This window comes from Hyla sarda, chromosome 9, assembly GCF_029499605.1.
Source record: "Hyla sarda isolate aHylSar1 chromosome 9, aHylSar1.hap1, whole genome shotgun sequence".
Classification (NCBI taxonomy): domain Eukaryota; kingdom Metazoa; phylum Chordata; class Amphibia; order Anura; family Hylidae; genus Hyla; species Hyla sarda.
The window spans coordinates 93,531,111-93,547,527 of record NC_079197.1 but is presented as its reverse complement, the minus strand read 5'-3'; the positions used below and the strand labels follow the sequence as shown (position 1 = coordinate 93,547,527).

General features: G+C 40.5%; 1 protein-coding gene across 3 annotated transcripts in view; it reads left to right on the top strand.

The window, feature by feature from the left end:
- Positions 1–16,417, top strand: part of TENM1 (teneurin transmembrane protein 1) — an 876,412-nt gene that overhangs the window by 116,960 nt on the left and 743,035 nt on the right. For all 3 annotated transcript variants that reach the window (XM_056539239.1, XM_056539238.1, XM_056539237.1), the window contains exon 2: positions 6,377–6,502. The gene's annotated coding sequence lies outside the window, so the exon portion shown is untranslated. The remainder of the gene's footprint in view (positions 1–6,376; positions 6,503–16,417) is intronic.

The following is a 16,417-nucleotide window of genomic DNA, read 5'->3' as shown; positions in this document are numbered from 1 at the left end:
GGTGGAAAAGATATTTTCAAATCAACGTGTGCCAGAATTATTTGTAAATTACCTCTATTTAAAAATATTAACTCTTACAGTACTTATCAACTTCTGTATACTACAGAGAAAGTTGTGTAGTTCTTTCCAGTCTGACCACAGTGCTCTCTTCTGACACCTCTGTCCATGTCAGGAACTGTCCAGAGCAGGAGGGGGTTGCTATGGGGATTTGCTTCTACTCTGGACAGTTCCTGACATGGACAGAGGTGACAGCGAGGATCACTGTGGTCAGCCTAGAAAGAAATACCCAACTTTTCTTGAGCTGACAAGTACTGAAAGGCTAAAGATTTTGTTAAATGGAAGTAATTTACAAATCTGGCACCAGCCAATTTGAAAACTTTTGTTTTCCACCAGAGTACCCCTTCAATGTGTGATTGATTATCCAGTTAATTAGTAAAATGACACTTATTGCTGTGTGATCCTTATGTTATTGTTAGTGAAGCTCTTTAAGGGGTACTCTGCTGAAAAAACTTTTTTTTTTTAAATCAACTGGTGCCAGAAAGTTAAACAGATTTGTAAATTACTTTTATTTAAAAATCTTAATCCTTCCAGTACTTATCAGCTGCTGTATACTACAAAGGAAGTTATTTTCCTTTTAAACTTCCTTTCTGTTTGATCACAGTACTCTCTGCTGACACCTCTGTCCATGTCAGGAACTGTCAAGAGCAGGAGAGGTTTGCTATGGGGATTTGCTCCTACTCTGGACAGTTCCTAAAATGTTAGCAGAGAGTACTGTGGTCAGACAGAAAATAAATTAAAAAAAAAAAAGAACTTCCTGTGGAACATACAGCAGCCGACATACTGTAAGGGTTGAGATTTTTTAATAGAAGTCATTTACAAATCTGTTTAACTTTCAGGTACCAGTTGATTTAAAAAAAAAATCCACCAGTGTACCCCTTTAAACTGAGTTCCAGTTGGTAGAGGACCAGGGGCTCCTGTCTGACAATTTTTCGTTATATTTGAAGAATCAATGCCATCTGTTGTCTTGATGCATTGAGATTTGGTAACCAGACACAACACTAAAGCAGGATTTATCTAGGGAGCTTATTAATTACCAGACTTGAAGTGTTTAGATTCAATTTTAAATACATGTAATGCATGTAAAGAATCTGGATTATTGTGTACCTATAAGCAGAGGTGTACCTGGTTCCCCTTAGGCCCCTTGTGAGGTGTTGTATGAGTGCAACATCTCCCCCTGCACAGATACATTGATGCCCTATGCCCCCCCTCCCTTCCAAAACAGTTAAAGGGGTACTCCGGTGCTTAGACATCTCATCCCCTATCCAAAGGATAGGGGATAAGATGCCTGATCATGGGAGTCCCGCCGCTGGGGACCCCCAGGATCTTGCACTCGGCACCCCGTTTGTAATTAGTCCCCGGAGCGTGTTCGCTCTGGGTCTGATTACGGGCGACCACATGGCCGGCGGCCATAGGCTTGCATTGAGGGGCGGAGCGTGACGTCACACGGGCCGGAGGAGTGACGTCACACGCCGTCGGCCGCGTGGTCGCCGGTAATCAGACCCGGAGCGAACATGCTCCGGGGACTGATTACAAACGGGGTGCTGGGTGCAAGATCCCGGGGGTCCCCAGCGGTGGGACTCCCGCGATCAGGCATCTTATCTCCTATCCTTTGGATAGGGGATAAGATGTCTAAGCACCAGAGAACCCCTTTAACCTTAGGGACTCACAATTAACGGATGTCCATGAGTATGCCACAAGGAGGGGGGGGGGGCAATGGGAGAGGTCAACATAATCTGCAAATAAATTATATAAATATATATACAGGGTGGGCCATTTATATGGATACACCTTAATAAAATGGGAATGGTTGGTGATATTAACTTCCTGTTTGTGGCACATTAGTATATGTGAGGGGGGAAACTTTTCAAGATGGGTGGTGACCATGGCAGCCATTTTGAAGTCGGCCATTTTGAATCCAACTTTTGTTTTTTTAATAGGAAGAGGGTCATGTGACACATCAAACTCATTGGGAATTTCACAAGAAAAACAATGATGTGCTTGGTTTTAACGTAACTTTCTTTCATGAGTTATTTACAAGTTTATGACCACTTATAAAATGTGTTCAATGTGTTGCCCATTGTGTTGAATTGTCAATGCAACCCTCTTCTCCCACTCTTCACACACTGATAGCAACACCGCAGTAGAAATGCTAGCACAGGCTTCCAGTATCCATAGTTTCAGGTGCTGCACATCTCGTATCTTCACAGCATAGACAATTGCCTTCAGATTACCTCAAAGATAAAAATTTAAGGGGGTCAGATCGGGAGACCTTGGCGGCCATTCAACTGGCCCACGATGACCAATCCACTTTCCAGGAAACTGTTCATCTAGGAATGCTCGGACCTGACACCCATAATGTGGTGGTGAACCATCTTGCTGGAAAAACTCAGGGAATGTGCCAGCTTCAGTGCATAAAGAGGGAAACACATCATCATTACATGATGATGTGTTTCCCTCTTTATGCACTGAAGCTGGCACATTCCCTGAGTTTTTCCAGCAAGATGGTCTCACCACCACATTATGGGTGTCCAGGTCCCGAGATCTCCTAGTATGAACAGTTTCATGGAAGTGGATTGGTCATTCGTGGGCCAGTTTGAATGGCCGCCAAGTCTCCCCGATATGACCCACTTAAATTTTCCTATCGTCTTGAGGTAATCTGAAGGCCAATGTGTCTATGCTGTGAAGATACAGAGATGTTCATGCAGCACCTGAAACTATCGATACTGGAAGCCTGTGCTAGCATTTCTCCTGCGGTGTTGCTATCAGTGTGTGAAGAGTGGGAGAAGAGGGTTGCATTGACAATCCAACACCATGGGCAGCACATTGAACACTTTTAATAAGTGGTCAGAAACTTGTAAATAACTCATGAATGAATAAAGTTACGTTAAAACCAAGCACATCATGGTTTATCTTGTGAAATTCCCAATAAGTTTGATGTGTCAAATGACCCTCTTCCTATTGAAAAAACAAAAGTTGGATTAAAAATGGCCGACTTCAAAATGGCCGCCATGGTCACCACCCATGTTGAAAAGTTTCCACCCTCACATATACTAATGTGCCACAAACAGGAAGTTAATATCACCAACCATTCCCATTGTATTAAGGTGTATCCATATAAATGGCCCACCCCGTATATATATATATATATATATATATATATATATATATATATATATATATATATATTTATATATATATATATATCTATAGCATCCAACAGCTAGGCCAGTACAGCAAGATGTCCGAAGATAGAATGTAATAGTAGTGCCTAAAAGCCATCACTGATGGTTGGCCACCAGTATGCTACAAGTACATAATAATAATAGAAGTACAAGTACATAAAAATAATAGTTAAAAAGGAAGATACTGTAGTTCCAGGAAATTGGGTATTGCTCCTTTTGTAATTTTATCCCCTTAAAGGGGTACTCCGGTGCTTAGACATTTTATCCCCTATCCAACGGATAGGGGATAAGATGCCTGATTGCGGGAGTCCCGCCGCTGGGGACCCCGGGATCTTGCACATGGCACCCCATTTATAATCAGTCCCCGGAGCATGTTCGCTCCGGGTCTGATTACCGGCGACCACAGGGCCGACGGCGTGTGACGTCACACCTCCGCCCTCGTGCGACGTCACGCTCTACCCCTCCATGCAAGCCTATGGGAGGGGGCGTGATAGCTTGCATTGAGGGGCGGAAAACCCCTTTAAGAACTGACCTTTTTTCGACTTTCATTTTTTTCCTCCTTACTTTTAAAAAAATCATAACTCTTTCAATTTTGCACCTAAAAATCCATACGATGGCTTATTTTTTGCACCACCAATTCTACTTTATAATGACAGTCAGCCACCAAAAATCTATGGCGAAACAAAACAAAAATCTTTGTGCAACAAAAATGGAAGAAAAAACGCCAATTTGTAATTTTGGGGGCTTCTGTTTCTATGCAGTACATTTTACAGTAAAAATTACACATTATCTTTATTCTGTAGGTCCATATAGTTAAAATTATACCCTACTTATTTAGGTTTGATTTTGTCGTACGTCTGGAAAAAAGTCCCAAACAAGTCTATGGGAAATATATGTTACTGCATAACTTCCAAATGGCTGAAGATATTTTGATAATACTTGGTCACATGTTAATTATATGTCCACTTAAAATATAGGATAGTTAATTTAACCCTTAACTACCCCATTTGTGAGGGTCAGTGTTTTTGTTTAAAGTCACATGCACATCAATGGAAAATGTATGTTCCCACATAACTTCTGTATGGCTGGAGATATTTCAATAATACCTAGTACACATATTACTTATTTATCAAATAAAAAGATATGATAGTTAAATTAACCATTACCTTCATCCTTATATAAAAGATGGGTTTTTGTTTCAAGTCCCATGCAAGTATATGGGACTTCCAGTACTTTACTCCACAAGCTCCGCTCTGCATCTCCCACTCTTGCAAGCCACATCCCATGACACAAAGACACGCCCACATTTTAAACCTCACCCCTTTTATTATCTAGCCTTTTTGTGCATCAGTCTAGCTTGCAAATCACGCCTAGTCCCACAAAGCCACGTCCCCTTCTATTTTCAGCTTACAATATCTTCCTCACAAATCAGTCCCACCTGAGGACAGGATATGAGGATGGGACATAAGGAGGGGATATGAGGTCGGGATATGAGGACGGGATATGAGGATTGGCTATAAGGACGGTATATGAGAACGTGATGTGAGGATAGGATATGAGGACGGCATATGAGGTCGGGATATGAGGACAGGATATGAAGTTGAGATAGGAGGACGGAAAAAGGGGTCGAGATAGGAGGTCGGATATGAGGACGGGATATGAGGATGGGATATGAGGTTGAGATATGAGGACGGAATATGAGGATGGGATAGGAGGTCAGGATATGAGGTCAAGATAGGAGAACAGGATAGGAGGTCAAGATATGAGGATGGGATATGATGTCAGGATAGGAGGTAAGGATAGGAGGACCAGATATGAGGTCTGGATTTGAGGTCGGGATATGAGGACAGGATATGAGGTCGAGATAGGAGGACAGGATAGTAGGTCTGGATATGAGGAGGGGATATGAGGAGGGGATATGAGAACAATATATGAGGTCTATATGAAGTCAAAAGATTCCTCCTTTGTTAATTTTCCTCCCCAACAAGGATTTGGAAGGAAAAACCAGGCAACACCCGGTACTCAGCTAGTATTTTTGTAGTTCGGACTTTTACGCATGCGGCAATACCACATATGCTTATTTTTATTTTTATTTACACGTTTTTTTTTTTTTATGGGAAAAAGGGGGTGCTGTAAACTTTTATTAGGGGAAGGGTTCAATTATCTGTACTTTTTTCACTTTTTTTTTGCAGTACTACAATAACATCGCTTACACTGATCACTTACACTGATCACTGCTATGCCATAGCATAGCATTGATCAGTGTTTCTGCCGCTTGATTGCTCCTGCCTGGATCTAAGGCACAGAGCAGTCATTCGGCGATTGGACAGCGAGGAGGCAGTTAGGGAGCCTCCTCGCATCCTGCAAGCTGTACAGGATGCCGCGATGTCACCCCGGCGGTCCCGAACAGCACCACTGAGCTAATCGGCAATGTTTAGTTTCATTTTAGACGTGGCGTCTAAAGGGTTAATGCCAGACATCAGCCACTGAGTATGATGTGTGCTTACCTGCGAGTGCGCGTCATACCTCGGGATCCGCAAATGGACGTTAATGAATGTCCATTTTCGGCAAAGGGTTATATATATGTCAGCTATTTGTAAAAGATATCATGGAGCTTGGGTGCCCTTTTACACATGCCAGACATTCTCAATAACAATATAAAATCATTGTATGGATTACAACACTCATGTCTTACTATTACAAGTACATTCATTTAACTGAAATCCTTAACAATGACTGTTACATATCTATGTAAAGACAGCTTGACTAGTTGAATCACTAATAAAGTTTACTGTAGAAGGCAATAAATAGAGATGTTGGGGGGGGGATTTATCAAAACATGTGCAAAGGAAAAGTTGCCCAGTTGCCCATAGCAACCAATCAGATCGCTTCTTTCATTTTGCAGAGGCCTTAAAAATGAAAGAAGCAAGCTGATTGGTCGCTATGGGCAACAGGGCAACTTATCCTCTGGACAGGTTTTGATAAATCTCGCCCATTCTGTAAACAGAATTCCTTATTCCATACAGGGTTACTGGACAATGGAATGTAAGTTTTCATTTACTTATTGTTTTGGACTATTTGACTATCTGCCTGTATGTATAGTATAGTAACCGTTCTATGTCTGTCAATTTCAGGATAGTGAAGAGAGGGGATATTGGAACCCAAAGAATCTTTTCAAGTTGACTGGATTACTGTGGACTGAAAAATAATAAAACTGTCACCAAAAGCCTTTGCTTCTTGTCTATGAGATCTCCTGAGTGGTAAGGCACATTCACTTACTTTTCATTCTTGTTTTTGTTTTTCTTGACAACCATTTTATATGAAAAGATTACACTCACATGAAATGTCTACAGAGCACCGCATGTGTGTTATGTAGCAGACATGTTTAGAGATTAGCTTAGTGATTCACTTAGAATCAATCTTGACTAAATACTTTCCAAAAATTTAGATTAGTCCAAACCTAAATATTTTAGGATTTATGTAAGGCAAATTCAATAGAGCAGCAGGGACTCCTGCCAAAAACAGGAGTCCCTGCTCATGTGCTTGCTGAGGGGAGAGACCTACTTAGCCTAGTGAGCTGTGTGCCATAGAAAGGTAAGTTGCGATGCTGTATACCAGTTACACTCTTACATTTGTTGCTTCATGTGCTTTTCATCTGGCTCAATACATTTTCACTGAGCAAGAGGGATATGGTGTGTGCGTCCTGTTCAGTACATAGTTTTTTATGGTGCCCTAGCATAGGGCACTAAAGTATGTTTAAAGAAGAGCAGAGAACCCATCAGTTTGATAAAAATCTCTTCTCCTCTACAGTACACAGTAATGATCTATGCATTGCTGTTTATTGTTCTTGGGCCCAAGAGGGTAAGTGGCTAGGTTATGCATTTCCTGGATGCCTATATTCACTGGCCTGGATGCTCTGTATGGCTAAATCTGAATCAGCAGTCAAATCTGAAATTAATTTATTCGCCGATTTAAAGAGAACCTGTGGCCAACCCTTCAAAAATGTGATAGCATTATCAATAAATAGCTTAGGCTGTCCTGATCACACACCTTTTTTTTTTTTACCCGTCCTGAGATAGGTGGGTTTATAGTTTGTCTAACAAATAAGGGAATCAGTCAGATGGGAGGGAACTTATTTTAATAATGGGAGTAAATATTATCTTATGGGCTGGGGGTGGAATAGGCATTCATGCCCCTCAATGTAAAACATTCAAACCCTCTGACTCTATAATCCCGCCCATCACCTGAACACTCACATTATTAACTCACATTATTCAAATTAAGAGAGAGGGAGGAAGGCGCCTCATGTGCGGGATCAGTAGATCTTGCAGGTGGGGGTAGGGGACGGTAATTCCCAAGCCGCTTACCAAAGTTGGTTGTGCGCCCACACACAACAAGGTTAAGAGCAGAAGAGATAGAGAAGAAGGTCCACTGCAGCCCTCCTGGGTAATTATTCAAATTAAGTTTTTGACCTTTTGACTGATTTCCTGAATTGTAAGACGAACTATAAACATACATATCTGAGGAACAAAAGGGCGTATCATAAAACCGTAAAAAGAAGTGTAGTCAGGACGTCTTAAGCAATTTAATAATGAATTTCATTTTTTTGGACGGGTTGGCTACAGGTCTTTTAAGCAGAATCAACCAAAATATATATTGAAAGACCTACTCATCTTAATCTTTTTTTAAATCTAGGACCCCAGTACTGCAGGCAAAAGTGCTAGTCAATGAATGCTACGTAATATGTTGATATTTTTGCATTATATGAACCATGTAAAATAAACTGTGTGGCCGAAAACACAGGAAACATGCATGAAACGCAATTGGATGTGTAGCAGCAAAAGGGTACCAAAATTTTATATTGATTTGCCAGCAACACCGTTCCATAGAGAAGCTTATCATATTTTGCCTAATAAAGTAAAACGGTCTCATTCTTAACTCCTATAGCTATAACATGGTCATGTGCATGAAACCTTAAGTTGGATAGGTTTCCATACTGCAACTCCGCCAGATCTCATCCCCTAATTGTGGGGGTCCTGCCACTGGGGACCCCCGCAGTCTCCACTACTACACCCTAGTCACCCCGTGCCAGATGATTGGCGACTACAGCCGCCACGCCCCCTCCATTCATGTCTATGGGAGGAGGCATGATGGCTACGTACTAGCCGTCACACCCCTTCCCATAGACATGAATGAAGGGGTCCCTTCCCAAATATATGGCTTTATAGGGCTTTTTAACCTAAATGTGTACTCATTACTTATTTGACCTATCTAGCACCGAAACACAAAAGTGTTGGCTCACATAAGTCTGTTGTTGCCATATAACCACTCTTTACAAGTAAGCAGTAGAAAGTCATATTACAATAATATTCATAAAGTCTAACAGTCACTTTGTATTATTACTGCATTGGCTACCAAATCATAGGTATTAGTATAAACCCTCTATAATAAAAAAAATTGAGTAATCTACCAGTAGAGACAATTATTTGGAATATTAGAATTGCTGTTTATTCATAAATATGTTCCTGACAAGAAATAGTTACAGGAGATTAACATTTGAATAAATCCAGTTTTTAGGAGACAAAACTTGTTTTTAATTCTCTTTATAGGTTTTTAGAAAACCAATTTAGGATATCTAACAGATTTCTAGTGTGAGATAACACCCACAAATGTCTGCTAGACATTTGAATAGATGCCTATATAATGTAGATGTTGTCACTTAAAGGGTTTTCACACACAAGATTTGCTGTTTTCCTAAATGTCAGTATGATAAAAATTGGATATAAATTAGGAGAAAAATGTATGGAATCCGCTTAGGAAGTACAAGTTAAAGCAGATATCGAATATTTTAATCCAAAGATAATACTGTGGTTTCATGATAAACACTATTGCTAGTAAACAGAATACACTTTCATTGTAAGTCACTTACATCCAGATTTGACTTTTTTTTTTTTTTTTATATTTCACAAATGTTTGGGGCTTTATTGATAACAAAATACAATTGGAGAACAAATATTGAAGGAATATGAGTGGACACTAAACATCAGCCAGGATCTAGATGCATATATTCTACATGAACAAAAGTATTAGGACACTTTATATATACAAAAACTTTTAGGATATTCCATTCTATAGGCTTTAATAAGGAATAAAAAGCTTATTCTCTACTGTGAAGACTTTTTATTAGATTTTAGGGTATATCTGTGGGAATTTTTGCTCGCCTGTGCTAGCATTTCTCCTGCGGTGTTGCTATCAGTGTATGAAGAGTGGGAGAAGAGGGTTGCATTGACAATCCAACACAATGGGCAGCACATTGAACACATTTTATAAGTGGTCAGCAACTTGTAAATAACTAATGAAAGAATAAAGTTACGTTAAAACCAAGCACATCATTGTTTTTCTTGTGAAATTCCCAATAAGATTGATGTGTCACATGACCCTCTTCCTATTGAAAAAACAAAAGTTGGATTCAAAATGGCCGACTTCAAAATGGCCGTCATGGTCACCACCCATCTTGAAAAGTTTCCCCCCTCACATATACTAATGTGCCACAAACAGGAAGTTAATATCCCCAACCATTCCCATTTTATTAAGGTGTGTCCATATATATGGCACTCCCTGTAGAATTATAGCTGCTAATGTTTCAGTCCAAAATATTGCTACAGTATATTAGGGTAAAATTATATTCTTCTGCAAAAACATGTATATTTTGCTGCAATGTCACCTGACTGAAGAACCAAGCTTCACCTTAAGTTGCCTCTAGAGGGTCCCAACAATGACTCCAGTACACAGATATCCCAGGATTTAAGTTAGGGCGGTTTAGAGAGATCAGTCAGCAGTTGTGAATCAATGTCAGTAATAATAATAAAATGGCAACTTATCATAAGATGGCAAGAGCCAATGGAAGTAGTAGTTAGAGATGAGCTAATTTTAGAAAAATTTGATTCGGCTGATTCGCCGAATTTAAAAAAAAAAGTGATTTAATCCGAATAAATTCACGGTGAATCGATATAATAAAGAGTGTGTGTTTTTAACTTTTTAACTTTTTTTTTCTTTATTTTTTACATTTTTAAGGTAGTACTACTACTCCCAGCATGGAACAGACTGTAGAGACAGATTGCCCCAGGGTCTGACACCCGTTGTGATCCTCCTATATAATGTATAGATGAAGGTGGCTGGCCGCTCTTCTGCGCGATCCTTCACTATGTTCTGCGATGTGAAATTCTTCACATCACAGATTCATATTTCCAGCCAATCACAACTCTCTGTTGGAAATATGGATAGATGTATATATACGTCAGTGCAGGGGACCATAGAAGAGCTATACATTATACAGGAGGATCGCAACGGGTGTCAGAAGCGGGTGTCAGAATCTTTCCTTAAAGCGCAACTGTCATGGATTTTAACCCCCATAAACTAACCCTAGGATGACAAAGTTGTTAAAATTACATTTCAAGCATAACTTTTGTTGCTTTCTAGCAGCTTTAATCAGGTTTAAAAAAATGTTTTTTTTTTATAAAGTCAGCAACAGTCGGATATCCCCTGTATGTCAGCACTGGGACCGCTGTGTGATTGACACACAGGTCCCAGCATATAGGCCCCTTATTCTTCTTATATGCGGGTGGCACATAAACAGTGTCCCATTATCCTGTGCCCAGCAGTGATGCGATGCTGGTGGCCACAGCAAGCGCCTGGTCCCTAAGGCCCTATGCATGGCTTAATGCAGTAGCAGAATGAGCCGCCCATTCTCCTGTCTTCCTAGAGTGCACAGCGGTGATGCGATGCACGTGGCCAGCTCATTCCATTACTGTATTATGCTGCCCATGGGGAGCGATCGCATGCTATGCAGCCCGCATCGCATAACCTCTGTGAACAGGAGAACGGACACTGTTTATTATTTTACAGTAGAAAACTTGCCACCCACTTATAAGAATAAGGGGCCTATGCATTGGGACCTGTGTGTCACTTACACAGCGGTCCCAGCGATGACATACTCATCCTATATAATACCTTTTGCTGCTTTCTAACAGCTTTAATCGGGCCCAAAAAATATCCCCTATATCCAACTGTTGCTGACTTTCATAAAAAGCATTTTTTAGCTCGATTAAAGCTGTTAGAAAGCAGCAAAAGGTATGCTTGAACTGTAATTTCTAACAACTTTGTTATGCTGGGGCTAGTTTATGGGGGTTAAAATCTGTGACAGTTGCGCTTTAACTGCAAGTACTACTGCTCCCAACATGAAGCACACTGAGCTCCATGCTGGGAGCTGTAGTACCTGCATTAATAGACAGATCAGACCAGGTGTCAGAAGTGACACTCGCTGCGATCTGTCCGTTAATGCAGGTACTACAGCTCCCAGCATTGAGCTGAGTGTGCTCCATGTTGGGAGCAGTAGTACCTGCAATTAAGGACAGATCCCAGCGGGTGTCACTCCTGACATCCACTGCGATCGTCCTGTATAATGTATAGATGCGGGGCACGGCCGCTCTTTTCTGGTCCCCTGCACTGTCGTATATATAAATAAATAAATATATATATATATATATCAATATGCAATATATATATATATATAAATATACCTATTATTCATATTTCCTGCAGAGAGTTGTGATTGGCTGGAACCATTTGGCTTACCACAGCTCTCTTTAGGAACTATGAATCTGTGATGTGAAGAACTTTACATTGCAGAACATAGTGCAGGATCGCGCAGAAGAGCAGCCAGCCACCTGCATCTTTACATTATATAGGAGGATCGCAATGGGTGTCAGACCCCGGGGCGATCTGTCTATCAGTACAGGTAGTATTACTGTCTATCAGTACAGGTAGTATTACTCCCATTATGGAAAAGTCTGTTCCATGCTGGGAGTAGTAGTACTACCTAAAAAAAAAATTAAAAATAAAGAAAAAAATGTGAAAAAAGTTTAAACACACACTTTATAAAACACATTATTAAAATATATTACTAATAAAAAGTTTAACAACATTAATTCTAAAAAATATATATATAATTTTTACATTTAAACAGCCCCTTTATACATTTTTATTATTGTCGGCTACATTTTTAGGTCCCTGCCGCCATATAAATTGGTCCCTGTTTAAAAATTAATAAAAATGTTGTTATAGAAAATAAAAATGTCGTTAAATACAATCTTATACTGCAAAAAACTCAGTGGAATCTTAGCCTTAGAGAAATAACAAAATGGAATGAATGATGAAATTTGTTATTTCTAATCGAGTGGAAATTTGGATTCGTCAGATTTGATTCGCTCATCTCTGGTAGTAGTCTTTCAGGATAGTTGAATCATAAATAGAAAAACTCTGCAGTCCACAAGATAAAAACTTTACAATACAGATACTAAGCTGATTTCCTGCATTGCATTTTTGGTCCTTTGTTATATGAAATCAAACTAATGGCATTGGTTCCAATAAAAAGAGAAGAAATATAAGGCAACATTAGATAACTGACTCCTTTTTCTTGTGACATGGGGAACCATACAGCATTATTAAGGTATTACACACCATATTGCATATTCTCCTTAGAAGCACAAAAATCTCTGCTTCTGCAGGAGATTATGGAACAATCTGTGGCATCCGATAAACAATGTAATATTTGTGTGTGTTTTTATACTAAACAAAATTAATAAAAAACTGCACCATATGATCCCAGCTTTTGCTTTGTGTGCTTAAGGGGTACTCCGCTGAAAGCATCATATCCCCTATCCTAAGGATAGGGGATAAGATTTTAGATCTCAGAGGTCCCGCTGCTGGGGACCCCTGTGATCTCCAGGCTGGCTTCAGGAACACAGAAGTTTGCAGCTTCCACGTTCGTGACATCACGCCACGCCCTCTCCATTCATGTCTATGGGAGGGGGCATGACAGCTATATACTAGCCATCACGCCTCTTCCCGTAGACGTGAATGGAGGGGGTGTGGCGGCTGGCATCGCCAGTCATCAGGCACAGAGTGTAGTTTGCTCCGTGCACCGAATGACGGGTGCCACAGCAGAGATTGTGGGGATCCCCAGCAGCAGGGTCCCCTGCAGTTAAAATTCTTATCCCCTATCATTTGGAAAGGGATAAGATGTTTTCAGTGGAGTACCCTTCTAATAAAAGCACACTTTTTTTGTTGATTTGAAAAAAATTACCTTGTGGAGATTCATTGACAGACAATAATGACAAACAGAAAGCATGGTTTGCACTGTTTCTGTTCCATTTAACGACATTGGATGTAAATGTAAAAGTCATGATGCCCTGATGCTTGACGCAACAGGATATTCATTTACATCTTAAGCGAGTGCAGGATTTGTTCTTATTACATAGACGGCTGGTCCCCACTGCTACCAGCAGCTGGGACCTCACCGCTAATGGCAGACATAAGCGATTTTCTGCATGATGAACGGCGTAAACTTAAAAGAGAAACTAAGTCCAACATTGCTGATTTGTGGTCACATCACAGCCCAGAAAAAATGGAATAAAAAATAATCAAGGGGTCAGGAAAGGGCAACTTTAAACATACTTACTTTGTTAAAAAAAATGTAAGATGTTTTTATTTTTTTATTTTTTTAAAGCAGTACAATAACAGGAAAGTATGTAAACATGAGTATCATTTTAACATATTAAATCAGGGGTGTCAAACACCTGGCCCACGGGCCCGCCAGACCTCGTCATGTGGCCCGCCGCCAGCCTTCACCTTTAATCTCGTTTTTTTCTTCGGTCCCCCTGGTCCTCCGCCTCTATGGTTGTACATCAGTGACGTCCCGTGCGTACAACCATAGAGACGCGGGAGGAACAGTACGATGGCAGGATCATCGCAGGAGGATGCGCGCAGGCCCTGGTAAGTGACCGTCGGCGTGTTATCTTCTTCAGCGTTCCGGTCATCGCTCGACCGCTCCTGGCACCTACTGCTATGGTCCATAGGCCATAGCAGTAGATGTGACTCCGGGCCGGAGGAGCGGTGACCGGATCACAGTGGGGGCAGCACACAGACATACAGCCTCCAGCCATACACTGTCAACCTAATGTGTGGGGTACTATACTGCCAACTAATGTGGGGGAACATGCTGGCAACTAATGTGGGGGAACATGCTGCCTACCTAATGTTGGGGGGGACTATACTGCCTACCTAATGTGGGGGGAACTATACTGCCAACCTAATTTGGGGGGAACTATACTGCCAACTAATGTGGGGGAACATGCTGCCAACTAATGTGGGGGAACATGCTGCCTACCTAATGTGGGGGGAACTATACCGCCTACCTAATGTGGGGGGAACTATACTGCCTACCTAATGTGGGGGGAACTATACTGCCTACCTAATGTGGGGGGAACTATACTGCCAACCTAATGTGGGGGAACATGCTGCCCACTAATGTGGGGGAACATGCTACCCACCTAATGTGGGGGAACTACAAGGTACTGTACATTGCGGTAGGAGGAGTAGTCTTATATGGCGAGTATATCCCAAACTGTACATTTTAACTGTAAAAGTTGGGGGTCATCTTATACACCCAGTCGTCTTATACGCCGGCATATACGGTATGTGGGGGGGGGGAGGGGTCCAACAGATACAACCGGCCCTTTGAGGGTGACCAAACTGCTGATGAGGCCCCCGATGAATTTGAGTTTGACACCCCTGTATTAAATGAACAGAATAAAATGTATGTGTCATTTTTACCGCAATGTGCACTCCGTATAAATACACTTGCTAAATTTTGGTTTTCTTTTTAATAACCCCCACAAATAATATACTTTTTTTGCCATACATTTTATGGTAAAAGTTAAGGTGTCATTACAAAGTACAATGGGTGATGCAAAAAATAAAGAGAATTGCCTGTGTCCTAGATGCAAAATGAAATGTGTCTTTAAGAGAGTAAATACAGGTTTATGTACTGTGGTATATGTTTATACTGAGATGTCAAGTGTCAACAACACAGATATTCAGACACTTTATTTACAAAAAAGATACATTGTAGCACAGCTGGATTGCATTTATATCTTGACAAAAGTCACTATTGCTGCTTCAAAAAGGTTTTACTCTAATAAATATGTACATTTATAAACATATTTTCAAGGTAACTGTTCACATTAAATGTCAAAAGACATTTACTTTGGCCTTTTCTCACTTATTGGCCATTTAACTCTAACATTTGATATTTATAAAGAACAGATATTGCATATTGATGAGAATATTCACTGCAAATTATTGCAAGGGTAAAGTCAAAGGGAAGTCCAATACATCACACCTACAGGCAGCTAAGATTTCTTTCTATGGTTCTTATTTCTAAATATATACACAGAACTCTCTGGACAGTGGGTTTTATGTCTTACAATATTGTACTTTAAAATGTACCTACACTTTCAAAAGAATGTGAAAAGCCTACATGGTTTGGCTACATTAAACCATTATTGTGGTTAAATGTGGTTTTAGTGATCTTTCTGCTTTTATTAATCTTATGAGAGCCCCCCTCTATGGTCCACAGAAATTTTTCATTTTCCACATTTCAGGGGGCATGACCACAACATTCACTTTTTGCCAGCAGTACTCACACATATACTTCCTTTCACTGACTTCTCCAGTCCCCTTTAATATGCCATAGCATTGTGCTGAAATAAGTGCACTGGACTGAACAGGCAGGAAATGTGCTGGAGGATGACACACACTATATCACTGATAATGGTATGGTAGGGGGTTGGGTTGGCTATTGGTGCACTGGCTTTACAAGGTATTATGTGAGCTGAAAGATAAAAAAAGATTACACCACAAAATTACAAGATTACTCCACATATTTTAGAAAGTCAAAGAGCATAAAAAGATTATCCACATGTGTTTTACTGAAAAAATATGAGGTCCCATGAATACTATAAATACTATGTGAATTCGGGTAGAAAACAGACATGGCACACATCTACAATCTTGTATAATGATCTGATTGTTTCTCAGCATAATATCAAAAACTAACAGGTTGTTAGTATACATTTTTGATCAAAAAGTACAAGCCCACTCGCCACGTCAAGGCCACGTATTTAGAATGGGTCCCTAGCATAAAATGGCGTAGCACTGGGTGGCGACCACCACCGCCGCGACACCAGTGCCAGGGACTGTTCCCCAGGACTGGCGCATGGCAAATGTTGTGCCAATATTTAAAACGGGGTCATAAGGTGACCCCGGGAATTATA